Source organism: Tasmannia lanceolata, unplaced genomic scaffold (assembly GCF_043159265.1).
Source record: "Tasmannia lanceolata isolate RefF3 unplaced genomic scaffold, GAP_Taslan_0.1 ptg000026l, whole genome shotgun sequence".
Classification (NCBI taxonomy): Eukaryota; Viridiplantae; Streptophyta; class Magnoliopsida; order Canellales; family Winteraceae; genus Tasmannia; species Tasmannia lanceolata.
This window is the reverse complement of record NW_027518703.1, coordinates 2,930,639-2,945,227: the sequence shown is the minus strand read 5'-3', so window position 1 is coordinate 2,945,227 and position 14,589 is coordinate 2,930,639. Positions and strand designations below refer to the sequence as shown.

The 14,589-nt window shown below is 37.0% G+C and overlaps 1 pseudogene; it reads left to right on the top strand.

The window, feature by feature from the left end:
• The first annotated feature begins 8,014 nt into the window (after positions 1-8,014).
• LOC143858839 (iron-sulfur cluster assembly SufBD family protein ABCI8, chloroplastic-like) lies at positions 8,015-12,242 on the top strand (annotated as a pseudogene).
• Positions 12,243-14,589: the final 2,347 nt, after the last annotated feature.

Genomic DNA, 14,589 nt, shown 5'->3' with positions numbered 1-14,589 from the left:
ATGACTCGACCCGGCCCGAGTTGCACCCCTAATTTCTTTACCCTTCAATTGGAAAGATAGCCAAGACAAGTTCTCAATGAACGACTAGCAAAGAAGAGGTACAAAGAGACAAGCAATGGACTTACTGAAAACATCCTGAACCCCACCACCAAAAAGCTGGTTTTTGACCTACAAAGATGGCAGAGGTGACCCACCTCTCAGATAAAAAATGCCATCCACAAAGCTCAAGGATAGTAGGACATATGAGCTTTAACCTGCCAAAACCATGAATAAATAATTTGTGATCGTAGAGGAAGGCTTTAGGTAGATCATTTCTGACTAGGATTCGGCCAGGGATGTGGGCTTTCAATAAAAAAAATTTAAAAAAAAAATTGACAAATATATTCATACAAGCAAAATTTCCAATGGGGACCAGTAGTCCCACCAGATTTACATAGTATGAATTGCCAGGAGCATTCTCCTTGGCCCAAAAGAAAAGCCCATTACCCCTCATACTCCCCTTACATTACCCAATAGCCTCCATTGTAACGAATCCAACAAAAAATGTCATATTGTGGGGCTCACCAAGTCAAGATCGTGACCTGCCACGTCACACAGACTTCTCCACCACATTCCGAATTCGATTTTCAAAAATCACACTCGAAGGCCAAGAGCTATTATGCGCCCCTAATCATGTACGATAGCCGACCACCCAACAACACCGTCGGATCTCCAACGGCCTCCACCTCGTACCACCACCAAAATACAGCGGGTCATCCTCCAACCCCTTCTACGTCTCCTCCACAAAAGTCAACTCCGCCAGGGAAGTCTCAGCCATCACCATCATCATCAAGCTATAACTAGCCTTCCACGGCTCTAGGTCCAGCACCCCACGGTTTTCCTCGGCTCCAGATCCAGTTTCACGGCCTCCATGGCTTCAGACCAGGCCTCCACGGCTCCCAATCCAGCCTCCACGGCCCTAGATCCTACCTCCATAGCCCTAGATCTAGCCACCACAGAAGAGCAATGCTCCAGATCTGGCCTCCATGGTTCCCGAGCCGGCCTCCACTGGCCATCACACCCGTCCTCAGGCCACTCACTATCTTGATTCTCAAGACCACAGCTCCTACGGTCAAACCCAACAACCCCATTGCTAAGTTCGTCAATCCACAGCCTCACAGATACCCATGGCCTCCGGCTCCGATAATCCAGGGCCTCTACGGCCTCACATCGCCTATAGCTGGCCTTCCACGGCTCCAAGTTCAGTACCCCACGGCTCCAGGTCCATTACCCCACGGCCTTTCACAGCCTCCGACAACCTCCACGGTTTTCCCCCGCTTCAGATCCGGCTTTCAATAATTTCTTAGTAAGTACGCCGCAAGAGGAGGGGTTAATTGGTCAATTAAAAATTTTAGGCTTAATTAGTTGGAATATGAAAATCACTTTGCTAATTAAGCACTAATTAATATCCTAACCCTTATTCAAATAAGCATGGTAATTAAGGCTAGGGTTTTAGATATTCCAATCATGTCCATTTACTAATCCTTGTTCAATTTAAAATATAATCAGAAGTTAGGTTACAGATTACCAATCACCACATGTGCATGAGAATGAAAGGAAGAGAGAGAGATAGACAATGAACACAAGATTTATAATGGTTCGGTCTATCACAAGACCTACTCCACTCTTCACATCCGCGCGTGAGTTCCACTATCTCGATCCTCCTTCAAGGCCGGATCAATGAGCCATTACATGACCAAGCTTTTTCATTCTTCTGCGTGAGGACAAACCCTCATATGCCGTCTTCACCTTTCTTAACGGGCCGTAGAGGAGACCCTCATCTTCACAATTCTTAACGGGCCGAAGAGAAGACCCTCAATGAAGAACAAAGAAAATAAAAACTCTCATGCCTATTGATAAGTGGATTACAACTTTATGAGCTCACAATCACTCCAAGAAAATACAAATGTAAAGCCCTATGGAGTGCTTCTTGATAAGATGTAGAAATGGAAGATCAAAGAGGTTTTTAGCTTTTGATTAAAAACTTGAAGCTCAAAGAGAAAATGGGATTTGATCTTTCTCAAATGTTCAAAAAGCTTATAGAGATAGGTTTTAATGATGTATATATAGTGTATTTGAAAATATGACCGTTTGGGGTAAAACTGTAAATAACTGGCTTGAAAAAGTCAAGCAGAAAATGCCCCAACGGCTAGTTTGCTCGACTGCGGCAGTCGACCGAGCAATCGCGGTCGCCCACCCCAATCAGGCGCACATTTTTATTTTCAAATTTCTTACCGTCGCGGTCGACTGACCCCATGGCGGTCGTCCGGCCAGGTCAACCTGTTCGCTCGAAAATTCGGCTCAAAAACCTATCTGCGGTCGACCGACCCACGGCGGTCGCCTGCCCAAACCCATAACGGATTGTTCTATTTGAAACAGACACATATCCGCGGTCGCCCGGCTTGACCCGGTCGACCGGCCCGATAATTTTCGAGATGTCCTGGAATTCCATGTATCATCCCGCGGTCGCCCGGCCTAGCCCGGTCGACCAGCCCTTTTGGGCCATGGTCTTTGGGCTTAAGTCATAGGTTTTCAAACACATTTTTAGGTGTGTGTATGGTTTTCAAAGATGTAAAAGGTTAAGTATGAAAACCATTTGAAAACCTTTTGAAAGTGCAATTTACAAAATATCAAGAGGACTCTAAATACATTCTAAAAATGATACCGTTGAACTTGTTCTAGCTCTTGTGACTCCCTCCAATCTTTAATGCGTGTTGCAAGGTACATGAGGTGTCACCAAAGGCATGTTCAACTCTAAGCTCCTTCTTGACACTTGCTAGGAACTTGTGGGATCTTCATGTTGAGCTTTTTGAATAGAACATCTCCAAATGTTGATATCTCCAATGTAGGTGCAAGCTCTTGGTTCCTTTGCTTCTTGATCCACAAGTCATGTGTTGAGAAGAGTTGTGTAATAGCGATTATGACATGAAAATCCTGTATACAACACAACATCTCAAGGCAACACATTAGTCCATAATGCTAATCAAATTAGTTTGCTAACATCAAAACAAGAAGGTAAGGTGAATGATTAAACCCATGAGAACCCTTGGGCTTACATTCTCCCCCTTTTTTATGATGGCAAACAAATTGATTAGGGAGGCAGGAGATATTAAACAAATATATGAATAAGCATTAAATACTATAAACAATGAAGCCATGCTCCCCTTCACCATATGCACAAGTGTAAAATGATAATGTAAATCATATGGTGCATATACAATTGGACTATCTAATCAATTCCCAAAACTCTCCCCCTTTTGGCAACATAAAAAAAGGTAGGGATATGCAAGTGAAAGTGCAAGTAGGGTGTCAAGATGAATGATAGCTTATCTAAGCTATATATATATGGTATATGATATAACATTTAAGCTCATATGATGCTTATCAAAATGGAAAACAAAGTAAAATGCATGATAAGCCATTTTTTTATCTAAAGATTTGACAGCTAAGCACAAGTATGGGGGTAGTAGATCATGTAAGCATATCATAATGATCTATATAAACATGAATATCTAACTATTTGGCTCTCCCCCTATGAGTTTGTTATTGGCCCTAGGTGAAACCTATGTGATAAGGCATGACAAGACAGAATGGTTGAAAAGGTGAGTGATTTAAACACTTGGGCTTCATTTGCAAATTGCTAGTGGATAAGTCTCTACCTGAGCAAGAATATGCTCAGATTGATGACATAACCATTTAGGTTCACAAGTTGCATCATGTAGGGGAACTCTTCACAATAAGCAGACAAGTCTATTCCAGAGCATTGATATGCTCTGAACTATAATATAACCTTTTTGAGATGACTTATTTTTTGCTCTTAGAGATTTACACATATCAAAATGAAAGCTCCTCCTAACAGTGTGCATCTAATCTAAATGTTAGAGTTCTAAGCACATAGGCCCTTGATTCACATATAATCACCTTTAACCATTTTGAGTTGCTCCATTCAAAAGAATTTAGTTTAAACAAAAATGGATGGTTATTAGACTTTATGATACAAAATGAAATGAATACAGTCTAATAAACACATGAACAAGAGAATGTAACCAATGAAGTACAGGAACATGTCCATGACAACCAAAGATCATGTATATATAGATAAAGTTATAATGCTCCATATACATGATCAAATGATGGAATATTGATACCACATTTCAATTTAATACATCTTGAAATGATAAAAGTGGTATTTGGAAATCTCTCGAAGAAAGTAAAATTGAACTTTGCATTCTTCTATCCGAAACTCTTCTACTGATAAATGTTTAGTAGAGCTTAGATCAATGCTTGACCATTTCTTCAATGTAAGGGTAGCATCTCTAAAAATTCTTCCCTGATCGAGAGATTGGGTACTTGTTTTAACGCTTCTCCTTCATCAAAAGGTCATCCTTGAGCGGATGAACGTGAAGTGCTCATGCCAGCCTTTAGCTATGAATCTTTAATTTTCTTAGTCTCTGTTCATCCTTCACAGTGGAAGAATGTAGAGTTGGACAGAGGAAAATTGAGTACTTTACCATCTTATTACATTTGGCATGATGGAAGGAGACAAGTACCATAGACAAGCTGCGAAGGACATATGATTTGAGTGGAGTGTTCCGAAGTTAAAATCTTGGAAGAGATGATGGGACATGACAAGCTTACAGAATCAATTCTCTCTCCCAAGAGATTGTCAGTGGCCTTTGATAAAACCCATGAGGTAAGGCATGACAATATACAATGGCTATTGATATAAATGTAGATGTATAGCCATTGGATCTTATCATGATGAAAAATGAATTTACTTTCAAGAGCACATTATAAGAGACTACTTTATAGGCAATGGGATGATCATCGCGAGCACTTGTCCTATGAAGAAGAGTTTTAGAGATTTTTAAACTCTAGAACATGATACTTATCATGGAAAATGATGATATAATATGAGTCAATCCAAGATAAGTATAAAGCTTAAGATGATAAGGCATTGAGGCTCAGGCTAAGCGATCTTGTCAAAAGATGAGAGATGATCTCAAATTTAAAGAATATGACAACACCCAACTACAACACATATGGAGCAGTATGGCTCCACATGAGTGTACTTATCATATGTGATGCACATCAAACATCATATGATAAGATGGATGGACAGACATTGAGCATATATAGCTCTCCCTTTGTAAAAGACTCATATAGTGTATGAATCCAAAGGGATGTCCAACCACAGAGACACCAAGGGATTTAAAGGTGAATAATTTTTAAACCAACCTTGGGCCACTAATGCATGATTGCTAGGAGAAATCAAGTAATATCGAGTGAAATGACAGCCTAGCAGATCATGCACCCCCTAAATATGTGCATATAATATATATATATATATATATATATATATATATATATATAACACAAGGTACATATGGCTTATCATGGTTAAGATGTTGGCTAGAAGCAAAAGTAATTAGATATTTTAATTAAAGATGAGTGTACACTCTCCAACTTACTAGATAAGAGGACTAAGAGTACCAATTGAGAAGGTTTTAAATTTAAGTTTACCATCTTTATCATGTACCTAATATCACAAGAGGAATAGCTATAGAATATATATATATATATATATATATATATATATATATATTATCAATAAAGCACAATTCTATAGAATCTTAGACATTAAAAGAGGGATCAATAGAATCACATGTCTAAGAGAGATATCCATGGCGCATACAAGCGAGAGCATTCATGGATAGTCTACCATGTTTGGACACAAGGATCATGGTCCAAACATCTATGCCTACATCCACAAGCCACTATATAAAATATAGGGCATTTAAGCACAAAGTGCAAAAGCCCATGGAAAACCAAAATGTGTGGGATACAAGTGTTCCCGTCACAATGTGTTACATGATAACCACAACAATGAGTAGCTGCCCAACAGAGATACTAAATTCCTATGACATTTTCAATTTTACTCAATTGAGTTTCACATATTGAATCTAGACTCATTTTCAATTCTCTACAAAAAATATATTCATGCAGGACTGTAGAGAATAATCGAAGGACTTCTAGAGAATGTCGAGTGATGATCACCTTGGACACATGCATTCCAAAATGAACAACTATGACTGGATAGTTTTATCTTAGTCATGAGAAGATATTCATTTTAAGCCTTTTTGGAATACATCATTTTAACCCATCAAGATTTCTTATGCATTTAATGATAATCATTAAGCACATAAAAATGGGTTTGAAGGACAACTAGGTGCATAGTAATAAACATACTTACTCACCTAGGGCATAAGAGATGTCTAAGAAGGATTTGAGTGGATTTCCTTAGACATGGCTTTTAACACTCAATCTTGCTAGAAATGATATTCTACCTAAGTTAAATATACCAAGATCTAGCAAATGCCAAAATTGTCCTACATAGAGTTCAAGAATGAAAAGAATGAACTTGAAAGATCAATTTGAACCCAAGGGCAAAAAGGGTGGTTGATTTTTCATGAAAGCACACATATAGTTTTCACATTGAATTTTCTATTGTGAATTTACTTTGTGGATGCTAAGTGCACAAGTAATGTGACTTGCACTTAGATAGGCTATTCAAAAAGGATATTCAATAAAGCACAAAAATATAATCTAAGATAAAATATATCATTGAATTACATTTAGACTATAGCAAGAAAATGATGTGATCATTTAAGCACAAGAAAACTAGATACAAAAAGTATTCAATGAATTAAAGTATCTAGAATGAATGTGAATGATATGAACATTTTGCACAATCCCTAAACTAACTCATTCACTAATTAGTTTAAACAGGATTCTTTGGAACCCAAATCCCTGTGGTTCCATTCAAGTTTGTTTGTAGGAGTGTGCCTTTTCTTATCCAAACAAACTTGTTAGATTTCACAATTCTAAGCTTACACTCAGAATTGTGATGTCCAAATCTACCACAATGAGTACAATAGTAATGATTGGTAGATAAGGAACAAATAGAATCACAAGACTTTGAAATATGTTTATCTTTTTCTTCATGAAGTCTTTGATTCTTAATGGAGAGTTCTTCATTTATTTGTTCTTCATTTTCACAAACATGTTTAAGATTTTCAATTAATTCCACTACAACAAAACTAGGATTTCCCTACCGAATCTAATTTCGTCTGTAGAGAAAAGTTTACCATGTCCCTACGGGTTTTTAAATCTGTAGGTACATACAATATGTCCCTACGGGTGTTAATTTTGCCGTAGTGATATAGGTTACACCTACGGGTTTCATAATATTAAGTAGGCAAAGACTGACATTTTTGCATATGGTTTCCTCGTAGCTACGGAAATTACTATATTGCCGTCGGGAAATATTAAGTTTTGCCTACCCTTACAAGAACAATTCCGTAAGGAAATCCTGTTTAGTTTTGCATACGAAAATTACACTTATGGGGTGTGTTTTAGTGCGCAAAGCTGAAAGGCGGAACTCAAATTTTCGTGTCCTTTATTCCATTTATACCCATGCCCACTTTTCGTAATGACCAAAAAAAACCCCTTTCTTAATTTCCTTTCTCGAATGTGTGCCCTAATTCCTCTAAACTTACGTTTTTATTTCTACTCTCCATTGCTCGCCTCCACCGCTAGCCTCCATCCTCGATCTCCATCCAGAGCAGAAACCTTAGTCCCATTTGACCTTCATTTTGAAACCTTACTTTGGCATTTCCCTCCTCTAAATACTCCCAAGAAAGCCCTCTATTCTCGCCTCGTTCCATTTCAAAGCCCCCCCTCCCAAAAAAAAGAAATTCTTCCTCTAAGCAGTGGTGACGGGAAGAGGGACAAAAAAAACTTTCTTAAAGGTATCCTTTCACTCTATATTCTCATACCTTACCTTTTCTTTCTTGTTTCTTTTATTTGCCCAAATCAGAAATCAATTGGGGTTACGGTGCATGTTTCATTTTTATTGTTCTTCTTTTCTGGGATTTGTATAATCTAGGATTAGGGTTTCTTATTTTTGAGTAAAATGGACATTTATCTTTCTCTTCACTGCCTGGGTTTCTTGGTTTTTGAAGGTATTTCAGCGTCCAACCCTAATTTTTGAGGTTCCTTTCATTCTGAGTGTGTTCCCGATAGTTGTTTAGAACTAGAAGGGGAGAAAATAGGGACCAAAGAGGCATTTGGCATATTGTTTTTTTTGTAGCCACAGACACGGTTGTCAATGCGGGCTTGGCTTTTGTGTTTTGGATGCAGTGAGCATAGATGGTGACTCTGTAACACTTGGTATAGAAATGGAGCATTTTCATGTCGATAATTTTTCCATCAATGTATCAATAAGGATACACCTTTTTTGTCAAGTTTTCACCACTTCAACATTTCTCACTGGCATAAGTTCAACAAAAAAAATGCCAGATTATACAAGAAATTTTTTGGGTTCTATGATCACTTTAATTATAAAATTTTCACTAGGTTAGTTTACCTTATTTCTCTGTAATTGGAAAAAGCTTGGGGATAACTTATTTTAAGATTCATGTGCTCTTATTGTCTTTCTTATCTTGTGCTGGCTAAGATGATCTCTGCATGAGCCAGTATCAAAATTGTAGAGAACTTAGAGACAAACTTGTTAAGAACAGTTCAAAAGCCCAAATTGGACAGCTTAGATGAAGCAGATCCGAAACTCGTTGAATATTTTCAGAAATTAGGGGTTCCTCTCACTGAACAAATGTGATTAGCAAACGTAGCCATGGATGCTGTTCTTGATAGCGTTTCAATTGCTACAACACATCGCAAAACCCTAGAGGCTGCAGGTGTGATCTTTTGTTCAATCTCTGAAGCTATTTGTGAGTATCCTGATCTTGTAAAAAAGTATTTAGGAAAAGTTGTTCCTGTTGGTGATAATTATTATGCAGCTTTGAATTCTGCGGTTAGTGATGAGTCTTTTTGTTATATACCTAAAGATACGAAATCTCCGATGGATATATCGACATATTTTAGGATTAATGCACTTGAGACAGGGCAATTTGAGAGGACTCTTATAATTGCAGAGGAGAGGAGCTTTGTAAGGTATTTAGAAGGGTGTACAGCGCCTTCGTATGATCGGAACCAGCTCCATGCTGCTGTTGTAGAATTGTATTGTGCAGAGAATGCAGAGATTAATTACTCAACAGTGCAGAATTGGTATGCTGGGGATGAGGAAGGGACGGGTGGGATTTATAATTTTGTTACAAAGAGGGGTTTGTGTGCTGGGGCTAGGTCTAAGATTTCATAGACCCAAGTGGAGACTGGGTCAGCGATAACTTGGAAGTACCCGAGTGTTGTTTTTGAGGGGCGATGATACGGTTGGGGAGTTTTATTCGGTTGCATTGACGAATAATTATCAGCAGGCTGATACTGGAACAAAGATGATACATGAGGGGATGAATACAAGGAGTAGAATTGTTTCGAAGGGGATTTCGGCTGGGAATTCAAGGAATTGTTATAGAGGTCTTGTTGAGGTACGGGAAATTTCGTAGGGAAAGCATTGTATATATATCCCTACCAAATAATTTTTCATACGGAAATTTCTATTTTCTTGCAGGGAAACACTAACATTTTCCTACTATTAAGTTAACATTGCTGTAAGGATATCATTCCATTTTTCCCCTATGCATTTAGCGTTAAAAATTGAAAAGGCGCGCGGCGGAACAAAGTCAAATGACGCACTTTTTAAGGGGTTGTTATGGCCTCAAACCATGAATTGTGAAATACTTGTGTCCTGTTTGTTTTGGTAGAGGAGAGGTTGGTTCTTGGTTCTAGAAGGCGATGCTTTATCCATGTCTATAATTGGAATTCTTGAAGAAACGTGTAGTCCAAAGAGTCTTTATTGCACTATTTATGATCGTAGTTTTTTATTTCTCTCTTTTTATACTTCTTCAACAGATTTATTGACCATTAGAAGATATATGAAATGGACAAGAGTTGGATGAACAAGAAAAGGTATAACGCGAATCATACGCTTGGTTAAATTTTCAAGTCTTGTTTATAGAATTTGTAAATTTTTTATAGATAACGCCAGTTTTATTGGATTATGTAGGAATACAGTTGAATATGTGAATGGGATAAAGGAATTTCTAATATACGCTTTCAATAACTGTGTTGATGAGAAGATCTTGTGCCCATGTGCCAGATGTGTTTGCTCCTACTGGGTGAATGCTAAAACGGCAAAGGAGCATTTATTTTGGAGGGGAATGATGAAGAATTATACAACTTGGGTTTTAGGGGGCAGATATATCACTTACCTATTTGTTTATATATGAAGCGCACACACACACACAGATATATATATATATATATATATATATATATATATAGAGAGAGAGAACGGTTCCTACACATATGTGTAGAGAGTTCTCTACACACTAGCTTAAAATACAGTGGGGGCCCACATTGTTTGGGTGATCCAAGCCATCCATTTTAAAGGCCCTCACATAGATAGGGTGTCTACAAAAAATCAGATCCATAGGATCATCCCAACCCTACGATTTGTGGAGGTAAAATGGATGTCTTTAAACCTTCACAAATTAGTCCATTTTTTGCCTCCACAGTTCGAATGGTTAGGATGATCCTATGGATCTGATTTTTTGTGGACACCCTATCTATGTGAGGGCCTTAAAAATGAATGGTTTGGATCACCCAAATAATGTGGCCCCCACTGTATTTTAAGCTAGTGTGTAGATAACTTATCTACACATATGTGTAGGAACCGTTCTCTCATATATATATATATATATATATATATATATATATATATATATATATATTTATTTATTTTATGTATATGGCATACAAATGTATGATTTTTTTATTAATTAATGGTAGGGTATTATTGGAGGGGAACATAATTCACCGAATCAACTGCACTCGTCTGTTGCAAGTCGCATTGATCAGCCTAATGCTATGGGCAGTCCTCCTATTACTCCTCATATTGTTCTTCCTACTCACGTTGCTCCCCTTTCCGCTCCTATTGATTCTAGTATTCCCTCTGTTCTTCAAAGGCCTATTTCGTGCTTCACCTCGGACTTAGGCTCGTAATAACCAGGTATTTATATTTTTTATTGTGCAAGTTTAAGTACATGATAGTTCTTATTAGTGATTGAATGAAGTTCTTATGAGCACCATATTTATGATTTAATTATTTTCAGATTCAGCATACCGCTCCTGTTGCTGCTAAGACTCCTCGTTCTTCACCTCAGACTAAGGCTCGTAATAACCAGGTATTTATATTTTTTTTGTTATGCAAGTTTAAGCACATGATAGTTCTTATTAGTGATTGAATGAAGTTCTTATGAGCACCATATTTATGATTTAATTATTTTCAGATTCAGCATACCGCTCTTGTTGCTGCTAAGACTCCTCGTTCTTCACCTCAGACTAAGGCTCGTAATAACCAAGTATTTATATTTTTTTTGTTATGCAAGTTTAAGTACATGATAGTTCGTATTAGTGAATGAATGAAGTTCTTATGTGCACCATATTTATGATTTAATCATTTTCAAATTCAGCATACTGCTCCTGTTGCTGCTACGACTCCTCGTTCTTCACCTCAGACTAAGGCTCGTAATAACCAGGTATTTATATTTTTTTTTTGTGCAAGTTTAAGTACATGATATAGCTCTTATTAGTGAATAAATGAAGCTCTTATGGGCACTATATTTATGATTTAATTATTTTCAGATTCAGCATAACACTCATGTTGCTACTAAGACTCCTCGTGCTTCACCTCAGACTAAGGATCGTAATAACCAGGTATTTATATTTTTTGTTGTCCAAGTTTAAATATATGGTAGTTCTTATTAGTGAATGAATGAAGTTCTTATGGGCACCATATTTATGACTTAATTGTTTTCAGATTCATGTATGTATTCCCTGTAAGTTGATGAATTTTGAAGGCGATGCTGTTGCAAAAGGGTTCCTCAAAAGTGAAGATCCCAACCAAATTGTAGGGGGGAAAAAATTGGGTGAGGGATGGTGTGAAGTAACGATCAATGGAGCTATATCCCGAAAAGCAAAGTTGCCAAGATCGAATGGAAAACTTCAAGTCATCGGCGATGTCTTAGGAAGTAATGTTGCTTGGCCTCGTGCATTTGTAAGTGTATAATTTATTTTGAAAGGCAATTTATATTCTTAAAATGGGTTTACTTTATATGCATCTGTTCATTTATCATTAATTTATACATGGTATGTGTTTGTAGGTTAAATTGTTAAATCGCAAATGATAATGGGAATTGAGGAGATGATGAAGAGGAGATGAAGAAGATGATGAAGAGAGGAGAAGATAAACAATGTTGACCAATATAATATTTTGTTTTGATATGGTTGGGAACAATGTAGCTACTATTTTGTTTTGATGTGGTTGGGCACTTTGTTTTGATGTGGATGGGAATAATATAGTATTTTGTTTTGATATGTGGTTCGGAACATTGTAGTATTTTGTTGATGGAACAATTATAAGACGTTAGCTATGGACGAATCGTGAATTCATAAATATTCTAAATTTAGATAATTTTTTTTATTTTTATATGTTCTAGGAAATGGGTGTTATAATAGAAATTTTGATAATATGTTTAGATTGTTTGTGGAAAGTACAGGTATCATAGGTCACAGGAAATTGTTATTTATAATGGATTTAAAAAATAAATTGAAAAGTCTATCCCTACAGATTTTATTTTGCATTTATGCAGGGAAAGAACCTTTTATCTACGGCTGAGTTTAACTTGTCTGTAGGGAAAAGTGCCTTTTTCCTACTTTTTTCCTGAAAATATGTAGGGAAAAACTCCTTTTGCCTACTTGTTTTTTACCAATCCGTAGGGAAATCCCTCTTTACCCTACGGTTTTTTAAATTTTAGTAAGGAAAACTAATTGGAAAAAACCTTTTACCTACAGTTTTTAGACATTCCGTATGGAGAAACACCATTTTAACTACGGATTTTATGAAACACCATAGGGAAAATCACATTATCCCTACGGATCTTCTGGATATTTAGTAAGAATAAACACACCTTTACCTACGGATTTATGAATTTACGTAGGGAATGTTCAACACTTCCCCTACGGATTATTCCGTAGGTAAAAGTAGTATATCCCTACGGAACATAAAATCCGTAGGGAAAAGGCTTTCCCTACCCCCCCTAGCCTACGGAAGGTGGGAACGGCAAAATCCGTAGGGAAAGGTCTATCCCTACGGATTTTGATACTTTTCCCTATGTTTTTTTCCGTAGAGAAATGCCGGTTTTGTTGTAGTGTTCCATGTTTGTGTCTTCAAGGGTTAGTTTCTTTCTCAAAGGCATTGCATCTTTAAAATAAGTCAACATTTTTTTTTATTAAAAATATGCTCAATTGACTTAATTTCTCGTTTCTTTTCAAACTCTCATTTATTTTCAATTTCAAATTTTCAACTTGAATTTCCAAATCGGAAATAGAATGTTCGAAAGGGTTTTCTTTTGCAAAAGATTTTTGTAAAGTCTCTTTTTGTCTAGAAATTTTATCATTTGAAAAGAGACAAACATTTTTCTCAAAAGTGTTTTCTAATGTAGTCCAAATATCTTTTGCATTAATCCAATTTGAAATATTGTAAAAAATGTTTGGAGTTAATCCATAACACAATAAAATCATGCCTCTAAGTTCAAGAAAAATAATTTTAAAGCACCTTCAGTACATTTTCTTGAAAAAGAAATCTCCTCTTTAATGACATCTAAAATGTCATGATCTATGGTTTTGAGATAGGCTTGTATTTGTGCTTTCCAAGCTCCATAATTTGATCCATCAAAGAATGAAGAAATTAGGGCGAATAGGCCTTTCTGAAAATCCATTTGGATTGTCACGGATCTTTTCTTTAAAATTAAAAATCTCTTTAAGAGCCTACGCTTTGATACCAAATGAAATACAACTGCGACAATCCAAGAGGGGGGTGAATTGGTCAATTAAAAATTTTAGGCTTAATTAGTTGGATTATGAAAATCACTTTGCTAATTAAGCACTAATTAATATCCTAACCCTTGTTCAAATAAGCATGGTAATTAAGGCTAGGGTTTTAGATATTCCAATCATATCCATTTACTAACCCTTGTTCAAATTAAAAGATAATCACAAGTTAGGTTACAGATTACCAATCACCACATGTGCATGAGAATGAAAGGAAGAGAGAGAGAGAGACAATGAACACAAGATTTATAGTGGTTCGGTCTATCACAAGACCTACTCGACTCTTCACGTCTGAGCGTGAGTTCCACTATCTCGATCCTCCTTCAAGGCAGGATCAATGAGCCATTACATGACCAAGCTTTTCCGTTCCCAAGGGCCAAAGCGAAGCCCATCTGCATGAAGCCTTCGACGTGAGGACAAACCCTCATATGCCGTCTTCACCTTTCTTAACGAGCCGCAGAGGAGACCTTCATCCTCACAATTCTTAACTGGCCGATGAGAAGACCCTCAATGAAGAACAAAGAAAATAAAAACTCTCATGCCTCTTGATAGGCGGATTACAACTTTATGATCTCACAATCACTCCAAGAAAATACAAATGTAAAGCCCTATGGAGTGCCTCTTGATAAGATGTAGAAATGA